The following is a 15221-nucleotide window of genomic DNA, read 5'->3' on the forward strand; positions in this document are numbered from 1 at the left end:
TGAAATATCTTTCCTCGCAGCTTAGCACGTCTTTGACGCACGTGTTTGTATGGTTACGTAAAAATGAGAAAAGAAAAGCCGCTATCAGGAATATATCGAACGTTATACAATCCAATAAGTTTAGTTTTGTGCTTATTGCGCATGGACTAGTTCTTCGCATCGCTTCTGCGCACATATTTCATGCGCCGACAGGTTTTCGAGAAACTTAGCAATGTGACCACGTATACCCCCCCCCCCCCCCCCAAAAAAAAATAGTTATGTGACCACGTATTTGTCCCATCAAGCTGCCGGTTAGCTTGTACTAAAGGCACAGTTAGAATGAAGTTTCTTTCACCTGCTTTTTTTATTACACCGGTGTGTAAAAAAATCAATAGAAATTAGCATTTCGAAATTCGTCTGACCCAAATTTATCTACATGATGTCTAAGAATGCAATGTGATTGATTAATTTGTGGGGTTTAACGTCCCGAAACCACCATATGATTATGAGAGACGCCGAAGTGGAGGGCTCCAAAAATTTAGATTACCTGGGTTTCTTTAACGTACACCCAAATCTGAGCACATGCGCCTGCAACATTTCCGCCTCCATCGGAAATGCAGCCACCGCAGCCGGGCTTCTAACCCGCGACTTGCGGGTCAGCAGTCAAGTACTTTAGCCACTAGACCACCGCGGCGGAGCTGAGAATGCATTCTGGAACTTGGTGTGTATGAACATGAAATATATTCGCTAAATAATTGCCGTTATCTTGCATGCAATGCTGTTTCATTTGGCGTGTAGCGTTTGTCAATTGCTTTTAGAATAAAAAAGTATGAATCAATGTATAAATGAACGAAAGAAATAAAATAAATCAAGCTGCCACTCAGCTTCCCTGTTCTTCCCTCTTGATAAAGCGTTGGAATGGCTTGTGATTTTTTTGTCTGCAGCTTTTAAATGCGCAGGATGAAAATAAAGGTACACTACAGCATAGGTCGTCAAAATTTGTGGAACTTACTCGGACTCACAAATGAAATATATTTTGAACTTAGGACTCACTCGGACTTGGACTCACGAAAATTTGCTGAGCTGGACTCACACTCATAAAAATTTTCTTCAACCGGACTCAGTCGGACTGAAACTCACCAAAACATTATTCACCCGGACTCACTCAGGCTCAGACTCTCGACTTGATCTGAGTCTGAGCGAATCCCATTGAGTCGACTGATGAGTACGTCAACCTATAATCAGCTTCTTCGACCGTGGTGTCAATGTTCTTTAACAGCAATATCTCACGCAAAATCGATGCGCTTGTTGGTGCCGTTTGACATGTACTCTTCGAAAAGAAGTCCCCAGTGCTCCCAAACCAATCAGCTCACTTCTCTTGGAAGAGATGACTGCATAAGATGTAATATGATGTATGTAAAGCGATAAAGATGGGAAGTTATCGCGACAATGTCGTGCCAACAAGATAACACTGTCGAACATACGCCAAGCGGCGCACCTTTAGTCTCGATTATTTCCTTTTCAACGTGGTCTCTAAAATGGACTTGCCGACAGAGTGTTAGGTGTCAGGCCGCTATACATAGTTTATTTCCTCTTATGGAATGGTATACCTACTGCATTGGGCTTCCACGCTATACACGCAAAATCCATTCGTTGCTAAAGAGCATTCGGCAATCTTCTTTGCTAAATCAACCCATCTAATTCATTGGCACTTTCCTTGTTGAGTCCCGCTCGTTAATATGACAGCACGGGACGACAGGCCCATTTCAAAACAAACTCACGTCTCTACTTGTTAAAAAGGTGACTCAACCACTTCAATGATGCAAGCTCGAGGTTATACAGCAGATACGTTTTACAACGCTATCTTCGGTAGAAAGTACACGTCGTGGCCTGATGTGGCGTGATATGGGTACGTTATAGTAATTCAATATAATAAAATTCAAGCATCTTCACAAACTATTTGCTCTGCCACGTCGATTTAATTCTCTTGTTAACGAACATAAATAAGCGTCTTACGAAAGGGCAAGAATAATAAAACTTACAATGGCGTGTTTTATACGCATACCAGCGCTTTCATAAAACTTTTAATTGACTTCTAACGCGTGTTTGGCGAAGGTACAACTCTAAAAGTGACGTTCGCCGCTGTCACGCGCAGCACTTTTACTGAACTTTTGAGATGAACTCCAACGCGTTTGCAAAATAGCTGTTTCTGCGAGTTTGCAGCCTATATGACCGCGAAGTTTGGTTGTCAATCGACGGAAGGCCTGTGCATCAGCGTGCTTTAACGTATTGCAGCTGCATACGTCTCGCTCTCATATCACGTTCGTTGGCTAGAATAGCGCATTTGTTTCCTGCTAAATGTTTGTTTCATCGATGAAATACTACAGTGACGAAAACCACCTGACAGCATAAACTGCGCTTGCGAGCAACAATATTCGCGAGTCTGGCCGCTCATCTTTCTATATGGGCCCATCTCCTCACATTTATCGCAAAAAACAAGAACACACAAACAAAATAGACGTGAAAACGGTTGCGCTGTAGAGCCACTAATCGGTCAAAAGCCCTTGATTGCAAAAAAAAAATGCTATAGGCACCGTTCAGCCGAGTTTTCCAGTCTGACTGCTGCGCCTGAATACATACCCTAGCGGATAAAAAAAGAAACCTTGAGACGGCTTCGGCGAAAACAAAACGTGACGCGAGCGTTTCGGCCCCTGCACCTGTCGGCGGATCGTGCCCGGGATGCATTGGGGCAACGCCTCCTAGATGTCCCGTGCCTGCCGGATGCGCGCGAAACACCGGTCATCTATGGCGGCGCTGCCTACGTAGGAATAAGGATCTTTGTACTTGGCCTTTGAGATTGGCCATTTTCGGCGTTTGTTACTAGTTTCAGAGGATGCCTTGTAATAAAAAAAATTGTTCGTTGAATGACAGCGTCACTTACGTAGGATTAGTTATAATTACGTTTACGCCCTTTTAAAGCTTTTTATGGTATTTTATTGCATTTAACCTCCAAAAACGTAAAAAACCTATCTAAAGACACTCCTACTTGAGTGGCGCCACCACCTCAGTTCCGACGACCGCCGCTTCCAAAGTGACCGCCGATAATCCGGCAGGCACGGGTAATCTAGGAGGCGTTGATTGGGGACGCGAGCACGCGTCTCTTCTTCGCGTGTCCCTAACGGCGAATGCCAGAAACTTTGAGAGAGAGAGAGAACACATTGAGACGAAGCAGTGTGAGCAACGCAGCTCCCTCTGGTCAGTGTGCGGTGCCTGTATACACGTATGAAACGCGTTAGCGAAGCCTTGACCGTGACCTGTCGACGCCACGGTTCGGCAACGAGCAAAAGCGTTGTGTCAGCGCGTCCCCGTTTGATCTTCGTCGCACGCTCTTATGCCTCGACAAATGACGAAGATGAATATACACTGCTAGGCACGCACCAAGTGCAACACATCACGCGCACGCGCTCTGCGCAGAACTCGGGGCGAAGTAGGGGAGATTTTGTTACTACCACGGGGAGGATGTTTGTCGAAATGATTTTTTGCTTGGGAGACGTTATACCACAGGGGCTGCACGCACGCACCGCTGCCTCATGCACGGGCGCGTCCGCTTCGTCAGACCGTGCACTGCCAGCGCGCCAGGTTTTTTCGGCGTCTTGCGTGCAATCGCGCGACGTGGGGCGCTTGTTTAGTCTATGCTGCGGGTGTTTGGGCGTTGTTATGCCAGCGAGTCCTCGTCAAACGTCCGTGCCTCTGAAACAGGCAATCTGGGTCAAGGCCAGCCCGCAGCCCGCCGGGCGCGAACAACTCCACGGCGTGAACACGCGCGGCGCATCTGTGGCCCACGTGCATTGAGTCAGCGTCGCACGTGACAGCGAGCCGGCGTCCTCATGTCTGGTGGCCTGACGCATCGCGCGGCGAACCCCATTGGAGGAGCCTGCTCTGAAGACCAGCGGCGCTTCTGATTGGACATTTTAGTTGGGCCCGGTGTAAATAAAAGAAGCCCTGCGGCGTGTCGCGATCAGCGGTCTTAGGCGAAAGACTGACCTATGTGTTAGAGAGAAGAGCTCGGCTCTTCGAGTCTCTGTCGGCCCCAGTGCCGAAATTGTAACGCCTCTGTATATATGCTGTACATAAACCTTGTTTAACTCACCGTCGTCTCGTCCGCTCGTCTCCTCAGCTCTGCGCAGAAGCAGTCGCGAGCTGAGAAACATACGCTACCAAACGGCTGGTGACCTTCCCGGCGGGGTCGAAAGCAGTGGCGCCTCCGGGACCGCGTCGGCGTCGCCGTCTTTCGCAACAGTGGTGGCTTCGGCGGGATCGGTCCGCCGTTACTCAACAGTGGAGGTCAGCGGTGCGATCGGAGAGCCGCTACGCAACAGTGGTGGCAGCGGTGGGATTTCGGAGGTGGCTTCTCAACAGTGGTTGGCAGCTGCGGGATCGGCCGGCGTCAGCGACATCGATGCGGTGAGTGCCTGATGTTTTCCCCTCAGTTCACCAGACTACTCTAGCTCAGGTTGTAGTAGTTTAGAGAAGGGCTGTGTGAAGCATTAGAGTGAGCTTTGATCGTTTCAAGCAAAGTCGAAGTGCTTTGAAACCAAAGTTAATGCGGAGGGGGTAAACACGGGAGAGTGAAAAATTGCTTGCGCGTCTTGCTAGTTGACTTATAGTGGGTACGGCAAGTAAATTGTTAACAGGGGCAAACAGCAAGAGGCTAGTGTGAACGATGGAGGACCTTAAAGTGAAGGAACTCATAGAAATTTGTGAGGAACTCGGCATTACTTTGGGCCGTGCGAAACGAAAGCAAGCGATCCTTGAGATCATGAAGGATGAGGGAGTGTCGGCTGAGGAAGTCGATGAGGCCTGGGTGGATATTAAAGCACGCCGTGAGGAGGCTGAAAGGCGAGAAGTAGAAGCTCGCGAACGTGAAGAAGCTGAAAGGCGCGAAGCTCGCGAACGTGAAGAAAGGCGAGAAGCTCGCGAGCGCGAGGAGGCCGAGAGACAAGAGCGCCTAGAGTTGAAACGACTAGAATTGGCAATCCTACAGTGTTCGCAGGCGCCTAGCGTAGCTTCTCCGACGATTCAGGTCAGCGGTTTCAGAATTCGGGACCAACTGCCACCGTTCGTAGTAGGCGAGGACATGGCGAAGTATCTCGTCAAGTTTGAACACGTCTGTGAGCGAAATGCTTTGGAGCAGTCTCTTTGGGCGCGGAACCTGCTAGCTCTTCTTCCCGGCGAAGTGTCCGACGCGATAACTTGCTTGTCGAGGGAAGCGTTTGAGAGCTATGACGAGGTTAAGGAAGTGCTCTTGAGACGTTATAAGTTGTCACCCGAGGCTTTCAGGCAAAGGTTCCGGTATGCTAAAAAGGGGAATGAGTCACACGTTGACTTCGCGTTTCGTCTTAAAGCCGATTTGATCGAATGGCTCAAGGGCGAAGGTGTTTATGACGACCGCGATAAAGTGGTGGAATGCGTTGCATTGGAGCAATTCTACCGCTGCATCGAGGAGGATGTTAAACTTTGGCTGCAGGACAAACTTGGTGAAGTACAGTTAAACAAGGCAGCAGAGTTAGCTGAGGAGTATTATACTCGCCGAAAGTTGCATAGCAGGGCAGTGCGCGTTGAAAAGGATGAAAGAAAAGAGGGCTTTTCAAAGAAACCTGATCAACGGAAACCCGCTCCGCACCGTAATTTCAAAAAGGACCCGTCTCTTACGAAGGACACTGTAGAGGAAGAGAAAACAGAAGCGGAAAAATCGAGTGAGGTCTCTAAACAACGCACTGATACCACACGGGCGTTTGAATCACGGAAGCCACTAATCTGCTACAACTGCAAAAAGGAAGGGCACATCGCGATAAACTGTAAGCAAAAGTTTGCTTTTGCAACAATTAGAGAATCGGAAAAGAACATGCGGTTGTTGGAGCCGTATATCCAAGAAATTAGTGTGAATGGGAAAGCGTGTCGAGCACTTAAAGACTCCGCGGCAACCATGGATGTTGTCCATCCTTCATTGGTGTCTCCGGATGACTTTACAGGAGAATGCGCGTGGATCAGGCAAGTCGCCGAGGAGCAGAGTGCTTGCTTACCTATCGCCACGGTTGTCATTGAAGGCCCGTTCGGTAAGCTTTGCACCGAAGCGGCTGTGTCTGCCGCGCTTCCCGGTCGTTTTTCTTATCTTTTCTCCAACAACTCGGAGCAGCTTCTCAAAGAGCAGGGCAAATCGTTCTTCCCCAACTTAGCGTGCATGGCTCCCACGCGATCGCAAGCGCGAAAGCTTTCGCGGAAGCTTGACTTGGTTCCATGCGGTGAACTCTCAAGTGACCTTGTCGGCGGGTCGACGGAACCCCAGAAAGGAAATTTTCCGCATGAGTCATGTGAGCAGTCACGCGAGCGGCCCGTCGCGGGAGCGGCCGGCGCGGTATGCGCTGGGGGAGACGACGTGGCGCCATTGAGTCAGAGCGAGAGGGTTGCAACGCTCTCGCCTGTAGCGGAAAGTGGGAGCGAGCTGCCGAGAGTTGATCGAGAGACGCTCATTCGAGGGCAGCGTGAGGATCTCTCGATTGAAGCGCTAGTGGAAAGCCAAATTGAAGCGCGAGTGGAAAGCCAGAAAAACGCGGCAAAAGTGCTGTCGAAGGAGCACTACGAGAAATCGGGGAAGAAGCGCGCTTTTGAAGTTGATAATCAGGTAATGCGGCTGCAGCCACCCAAAAGGAACAAGCTTGAGGTTGATTGGGAAGGGCCCGCCAAAGTATTATCGAAGCCTTGCGATACAAATTATGAGGTGCAAGTAGGAGGGCGGCAGAACAAAATTTACAACTTGATGAAACCCAATGTTCAACATCAAGCGGTCGTAAATCAGCTGTTGAAGGCTTCGGAGGAAGAGGAAGCAGAAAATTTGAGTTCTAGTGAAGTAATCGAAGGGGGATCGAAAGTAATCCGGGAGCAGATAAACCTAGAGCCTAGCTTAAGTGAAGGAGGACCTGAGAAAGAGGACCTGAGAAAGATTGGTTCCGAGTTTGAAGACGTGTTTTCGGACCGCCCCGGAAACACGAGGGTGATCGAACACGATATCGAGCTAAGCGGTGAGGAGTCAATCAGTAGCAAGCCGTATCGTTGTTCCCCTGTGCAACGTCGAAAGTGTGAGCCGCTCTTGGTGCCGCATAGGTATCGTCGCCTAAAAGTGGCCGGTTACTGAAGTGGAGCATGTTGCTCCACAGCGCAACTTTGACGTTCGCTAAAGAAAAAAAAAAAAGGAAAGGTAAACGTTAATGCAGGTGCATTGAGCAGTGCGTTTAGTTAGTACCTTCTCAACCTTTCGGTTTCTGGCTGGCGATTCGGGGCAAAATTTTGACCTCATCACGACCTGGGCTGAGCGCTCTCGTTCAGAGTGATCTCAAGGGGCCAACTTTATGTGGTATTCTAATCCGTTACGTTGTTGTACGTGGAAAAAAAAAATTGAGTTGTCATTTTAGGGGTCTTTTGTCCCACATGTGCCTCTTGATGTAGAGGGAACAAAATTCCGATAAACACGTAGATAGGTATATGTTGTACTATACTTTGTCTGGTGTTCTGTCGGGTGACCGGGGGCACTTGCTTGTGTCGTGTGTTGTCTGTTGTCGAACCGTTCTTAGCAAGTTGCAGAACCATCGACAAGTGCTGAAACCGAAGATGGTCGGAAGAGACGAGCGAAGTTGGCCAGCAAGTTGTGGCGACAAGCCCGTGGAGCTGGGGTCCGTCGTCAAAATGGGATGTGTTCCCGGAACAGTCTGGAGCTGTATTCTCCCCATGGCCCTGGAGGCGAACCTGGAGGGACCTGGCGAACGAGCGCACCTGACATCCGAGCCCCGTGGAAGCAGCTCGTCTTTCCGGTGCATTGTCTGGCGGCGGGGGTGCTGTTATGCCAGCGAGTCCTCGTCAAACGTCCGTGCCTCTGAAACAGGCAATCTGGGTCAAGGCCAGCCCGCAGCCCGCCGGGCGCGAACAACTCCACGGCGTGAACACGCGCGGCGCATCTGTGGCCCACGTGCATTGAGTCAGCGTCGCACGTGACAGCGAGCCGGCGTCCTCATGTCTGGTGGCCTGACGCATCGCGCGGCGAACCCCATTGGAGGAGCCTGCTCTGAAGACCAGCGGCGCTTCTGATTGGACATTTTAGTTGGGCCCGGTGTAAATAAAAGAAGCCCTGCGGCGTGTCGCGATCAGCGGTCTTAGGCGAAAGACTGACCTATGTGTTAGAGAGAAGAGCTCGGCTCTTCGAGTCTCTGTCGGCCCCAGTGCCGAAATTGTAACGCCTCTGTATATATGCTGTACATAAACCTTGTTTAACTCACCGTCGTCTCGTCCGCTCGTCTCCTCAGCTCTGCGCAGAAGCAGTCGCGAGCTGAGAAACATACGCTACCAAACGGCTGGTGACCTTCCCGGCGGGGTCGAAAGCAGTGGCGCCTCCGGGACCGCGTCGGCGTCGCCGTCTTTCGCAACAGTGGTGGCTTCGGCGGGATCGGTCCGCCGTTACTCAACAGTGGAGGTCAGCGGTGCGATCGGAGAGCCGCTACGCAACAGCGTGTAGCGTTGACGTTGCTTCGCCCTTGCACGCGGTGCGATGCTGCTGTTGCTGTCTCTCGCTTCATTTCTTTCTCCATGCGTCTACGCCGGCGGCTTCTTTCAGACCTGCGCGTCTAAGTTCGCAAACACGCCACCAGAGTTGTCGAAGACTCGGTTTTTCGAGTCCGAAAAGAGGCTCCCCGCTGATAAACATAATGGGCGAACACAGCTCAAGAAGAAGCGAAGCTTTGAAAACGAAACTTCTCCTCTTCTTCACGTAAACTTCTACGGGTCTACTTTTTATCGTTTCGTGCCTTGCGGGGGATTCTTTTAAGCTACTCGAGAATATACACCCGAAGCAGCCGAGGCTGAATTTCTGGACGTGAAATGTTCTCGGTAATAGTCATCGAATGTACATGAGTTGCTCCCCCCCCCCCCCTTTTTTTTTATTCTGGTAAATATTGCACTACTGAGCGTACACGTTTCATCGAGAAAACTGGAAAAACCAATTTCGCGACAGCTTCAGGACGTTAGGTGCAGCGAAGGTCAGATGAATTGAGGTGCATTCTGTTAGGTCTTTTGCGGTGCAAACACTGAAAGATGACAAAACAGATACGTTTGGTGAAGGTGATACATTTTGAAGTTCCACGAGAGCTTATTCTTTCAGTTTTCTTCTGATGCTGTGAAACATGCACCAGAAATTCTTTGACAGAAATGAAAATAACAAACGTGCATGAGTGCAGTTGAAGTTAGACTTAAAAAGAAAGTCGTTATATAGTCGAGCGCAATTCAAGAAAGATTTACTGTTAGAACTCATTCGGTGGCACAGACGAATGACTGTGTTGTGTTGGGGAACTTAAAACTGCGCACAAGTGTGTCGTTATAGCATGCCACTTGTATCGTCCACGCCGGTTACAAAAAGAGAAACATATATACAGCGAATAGACCTGAGCTTACCGACTTTTTTATGTCGGATGGTTTTCCAGTATAACAGTGTAAATGATTGTGGCCTTTTGAACCGGGAACCTACTTTGCCAATGAGTTGCCGTAGAGTGTCAACACGTGCCATTTGATAGGTTATGGTATAAAACTTTAAAAGAAACTAGTTACAGTGCCGTACAGTAAACCAAGAGTCAAATTAAATGCATACAAGACTGCTATTCGCCCTGCCTTAGAATATTCGGACATAATATGGAGTCCCCACCAACAACACCTAATAGACAAAATTGAACGCATTCAGAAATTAGCTGCACGGTTCATCTACTCTAATTATTCGCGGCGTTCAAGCGTCACTGACCTAATTAATAGAGCGAATCTTCAGCCACTTTCCAAACGAAGAACAATTTCTAGGTTAAAGTTTCTATACTTACTCTATCACGGTCATTTTAAAATACCGCGGAATCTGTACTTACAGGACCCATTTAAACACTAACTCAGGACAAACCATAATAAGGTCATCTTTCAACCTGCTAGCCGTGTCAATACACAAAAGTATTCTTTATTCCCAATGGCCATTAGTTTTTGGAATAGGCTGCCAGTCAATGCTGTGAATTGTTCTACGCTGGAATCTTTTGTCAACTGTCTAGAAGAGATTGATTTTTCTAAAGTTGTATACATGTGAATCATGAAGTATCCTATGTGTATCAATACTTTCTTTCTTTTCTTTTTGTGGAGCGTTATTATGTCTCACGTTACCTCTATGTATCCACTCCTGCATGGGCCTGATAAGGGCCTGCAGTATGTACAGATAAATAAATAAATAAGAGAAAAGTTACTTGCTTCTCTCTCTCTGTCTCCCTCCCCCCCCCCCCCCATCCGTCATCCTGCGTGGTTGCTTGTTAAACAGAAAGGGAAAACAAGCAGACACTATAGATGGCGTTCTAATGATATTATGATCGCTTGTGCAAAATATGGTGTATAAAATTGTTCCTTGTGTTTTCTTTCTTTCTTGCAGGTAAGCAACACCTGGTGGACTTCGCGTCATGGAGCGGCATGAACGGTCGGTGCTCGACGATAACAAGTGCTAATTGGTCCCAAAGCTGTGATACTAAATGCTCTTTTGTCGATAAAGTACCTAAGCGTTTGGGCTTTCAGTGCCATTGCTGCCCCCAACATGTGTGAAGCATAAAGGTGAATAAAGTAATTCAAGCACGAATAGATTGGGCCAATTAAAATGAGTAACGAAAAAGAGAAAAGGGTCAACTCATCAGTTATTCAGAGAGCAACAAGAACGAGCAATATAATATATCGACGAAAAAATATTTCCCCTTGAACTTAACGGCACCTGTATAGTCGTTTTGTTTTATCCTAGGTTGTCGAGAGAGAGAGGAGAAGGGGCAAGAGCCTGTGTACTCCTCATCCTTGAGCGAGTCTTCAACCGCGTACATCCCATCACATTTGTTATGCAAAAAACTGGCGCTATCTGCATGCCGATGAGCAAGCGTAGGAAAGTAATCACCCTTGTCTGTCGTACAAACGCGCAAATATATTCCAGCAGAGCGAGGGTCAGTAGCCACAGTGTTTCTCAGTTCACTGCTTGAAATATTAGACGCAATATGAGACCACCATTACTGCCCTGATAGCCCGCAAAACTATAGCCATGGGCTTGAACCTCCTCGTCGTGGTACCGTTCCACGATTCACTGTCTTCTATAACGTTCCGTAACAGCTACTTATTTTCTCCTGTTCCTTCTTTTTTCTTAGCAACTGCTCTCGCTTCTTTTTGCGGTTTTGTTCCCACCTCCTTTTTCCACTTCCTCGAATGGCTTGTGTTTTATTTCGCTTCATTTTCTCTCGTCAATGTAAAGAGAACGGACACTTGGAAACAGTCGGGCGGCACGCGAGATCCATTACGATTATAGAGGCCAGCTCATTAATTTCGAAAGCCTTCATGTATGACGAGTCCCGAAACGCGTTGCTCGGGCCACTCAAAGCGATCGCCATGATGACCCCCCCCCCCCCTTTTTTTTTAAGAAAAGAAACGTCGATATGCATATATGATCCTTATGATCCGAGTAAAAAGGAAACGTTCGAAGAAGAAATGATTCGTGACACCGGAAGCGTGAGAATCCGTGTTAGCGATGGTCTCCACTAGAATCACTTTCAAGATGAGTGTATGGAAGACGGAAGAAGCTGCCATTGAGTTTTGGCGTTGTTTTTTTTTTCATTCCCATTTCTTATATTCCGTAAAAAAGTCTAGATTAATACGGGTCCGCTACTTCGTCGTTCGCTCCGCATTCACCGTTTCTCTGCTACCATTATTTTTTTTTTCACGGTGCCCACGTTTAGCTTTCTTCGCAACCGTCCGAGCGCACGATGCATAAGTATGAGGCATGCAAATTAACTGGTGCGCGGGGTGGTACTAAAGATGGACGAGCGTTTCCGCTGCATGCAACAATGCCATCTCTGACTTTTCGCGTTTGGTGGTGTTCCTATTTTTTTATAGTGAAACAACAGCTAAACAAGTTCAGCAGCTCGTTTCTAGTACACGACGTTCTTCTCGACGTTTCTCTCTCTCTCTCTTTATCCTTATAAAAATGCGGACTCGCATCTATGCTATAACGCCTATATAAATGACCTCGATTGTGCGCTCTCTGAAATTCAACCAAAAGAACAATCAGCTCCTGACATTTTTTTTTATTTTTTGACGCTTCCTAGAACTATTTGATCCCCTTCATGAAATTAATATCCCAGAGTTCAGGGACATTACGTTATCCTATTTCAACTACGGCAAAGTAGGAAGCAACAAAAGGGAGAAGGCAGGGAAGTTATATATAACCAGAAAGACATCCGGTTGGATACCCTACACTGGGGGATTACGGAAGGGAACAAGAAGGCATCTTTTAAAATGTACCAATTAGGACTTGATCACGAATGGCAAAGCACTGAAAAGCGCGGGGATATATACTCTGCAAGTAGCTATAAATTATTCTGACTGTGTTCTTATAGACGTGCACCCTCTAAGATATTGCCAGCGCCAAAGCTTCGGTATCATTCAAAGAACAGAAACGACAGCTCTCTCGTAATTTTTAGCAGCCAAGTTGTTTAACGAATCGTTCCTTGTCCATCTTGCAGAAAGAAAAACAACCTTCATTATAAACGGGTACTCCCCACAGAATTAAGATAAATCCTTACCAATGCTCCACTAAATATGAATATTGCAACAGTTAATCCAACAAACGGGTATAGGCCGCCGAAATCCGTGCAGTCTATCAGAACCCTTTCGTTAATCATATATACGGAGCATGTGCCTTGATGGAATGAGTACCTGACAGCGCCGTGCCACCTGCTTGGAGCCGTACATCAACGGTGGACTCGTTACGCTAGTTACGCCACTGTCACGTGATACTTGTTGGGTTATAAACGCTGGTGTCCAAGAACTGGCGTATGAGTACGTGTTCTGAGAACTTTGGACTCGATTGCTACAAAATAGACCTAAGATTGCACTAAGCCGTGCAATGCTCGATGCACAGGGAAGCTGATCGGTCTCATGCGTTGTGTCATAAGTTGAACCCAGCTTGAATATAGGAACAACAGGACAAACAAACACTGACGAAGGTAACATACAGACACGCTGTGTGCGTTATTGCTGTGTGTATGGCCTCGTTGCGCTGTTGTTACATCCAATGATGTCTCCCCAACTTGACTGAGTTTCCACACTTCATCCCGTGTTACAGCAAGTTCAAGTCAAGTTCAAGTCAAGTTCAAGTTATGCCTGAATACAGCAATTAATAAGCATGAGACTGATGAGCTGCGCTGTGTATCGAGCCTTGCGCGGCTTGGTGCAAGCCTTAAGCCATTTTTTTTTTTCATCAATCAGTGACTGGACTTACATTCTAGCAGACCCGCACAAACTATGCGGCCTCAATCGATGTGGATGTAACTGCACTTGATCTGGCGTTGCGGTAGCATCGAGATGATGATGATGATGATGATGATGATGATGATGGCGACGATGATGATTCTTGTTATTCTGGCGCACACCCACAAAAGGGGATCGGGCAAAAGCCGAGTGGCAGGATCTTGAAGTAAAAGGCTTATGGTTTTACAAACACAAAGCTAGTACTTATGGACTCAAGAGATGTATATAGATATATAGAAAGAAAAGCAAAAAAAATGAAAAATGAGTATATCTGAGCAAGGATCGACGCAGGCTATCATATGTGATTTGATACAGAGGCAATGGTGCATGGGTCCAAAACGAATAATATATATAGAAAAGACACTCTACATGGCAATTGCTTTGTTTCAATTATGTAGTTAAATACCGCAGAGCAGACATCCCTGTGGCTATAACCTAATTTAAAGCTGCCAAACCATAAGATTACCGCTACATTTAATTCTAATCCTAATTTTTCAAATGGAACTGCCAGGTATCTTTTCCGCTGATAAGAATACCGGTGACAGAATAGGAAGAAATGATCTATTGTTTCCATGTCTTCGCAAACCTGACATAAAGGGGATGCCTTTAGACCAACTTTATGTAAACAATAATCGAGATAGCGACGGACTGTGGTCACGTGTTCGTGCTCGACCTCTACTTTCTCCTTGACTTGCTACATCCATCTTTACTCGTCTCCTGTGCGTAATGTACAAAACCGAAGGGTTTGTTTCCGGCCATCAACATTTCTCTTTTATTATGTATCTATACTGCTTCAAAAAGAAGCGTTAAGCGTTAATACCAGCCTTTTCTTGCTTGCTCACCATTGTCAGCTTTTTTATTGTTCACTGCAGTTTGAAGACATCTCCCAATTAGCTCCGTTTTACCCTATCCTGCGCGGGCTGATTCTATTTTAATGTTGTGAACTTATATTATTTAGACAGCCCATTTATAACTCACTGGCGTTTCCCATTCCTTGGTATTTCGCCACTCCAGCTGTTCACCGTTGTCAATCCTGTGCAAGGATGGCCCAAGATCGACCTCTTTCGTTTAATGTCAACCACAATATCGGCTTCTCTTGTTCCTCCTATGACTCATGCTGGTGTTTTCAAGTCTCTCGGTGCTACGTTTATCACTTTCTAGTGCGTTTTCATTAACATTTTCTCGATTTTATATGTTTTGATTTTATGCCCCATGCGTTAGAATATGCAAAACTCTGGATTGCTGCTACTTTGTAAAGTATATTATATTTAGGTGTATTATATTTCTAATTAAATTAGTCGCAAACTATTTTCTTCGCTAAAAGGTATTACATGCATATAGTCGGGTTTCGTTGAGTCAGTAACATTTTTTGTAACATAACGGTGAAGAGTGAGGGGGGAAATATCTCCTCATTAACAAGCGCGTTCCCGCTTTTTTATTACTTGTCGTGTCATGTATAGACCTCAGTAAAGGCGCTTACGCAACCACCGGTAACGAGTGAATAATTACAAATTTGTGAGGCCGGTGTAGAGGATCGATGTGGAGTGAGTTGCCGACACCATTACCCTTTTTATCGGCTTCGACAGCGGTGTGTCGACATTGCTCGTTCAGTCATTTTTTCAGAAAAACCATCGCTAAAGAAAAGAAAAAAAAGATAGAGAAAAAAGTAGCGAACAATGTTCTCTACGTGCTCTGTTTCACAATCCTATAGTATGGGGCTGTACAATAACATGAGCAGTGCCATTTACTCTAACACTACTCCATCTATTATCGCTTTATTCGCTTTAATGCGTCTCGCGACCAGGTATCCTTCAGTTTCTTTCCCTCGGCCAACCACAGGAAGT

General features: G+C 46.8%; 1 protein-coding gene across 1 annotated transcript in view; it reads left to right on the forward strand.

Moving 5' to 3' along the window:
* LOC119188176 (phosrestin-2) overlaps positions 1-15221 on the forward strand; it is a gene marked incomplete at its 5' end in the record, with an annotated part of 521661 nt that overhangs the window by 318662 nt on the left and 187778 nt on the right. The gene's annotated exons all lie outside the window — the stretch shown is intronic.

This window comes from Rhipicephalus microplus, chromosome 1 (assembly GCF_043290135.1).
Source record: "Rhipicephalus microplus isolate Deutch F79 chromosome 1, USDA_Rmic, whole genome shotgun sequence".
Classification (NCBI taxonomy): domain Eukaryota; kingdom Metazoa; phylum Arthropoda; class Arachnida; order Ixodida; family Ixodidae; genus Rhipicephalus; species Rhipicephalus microplus.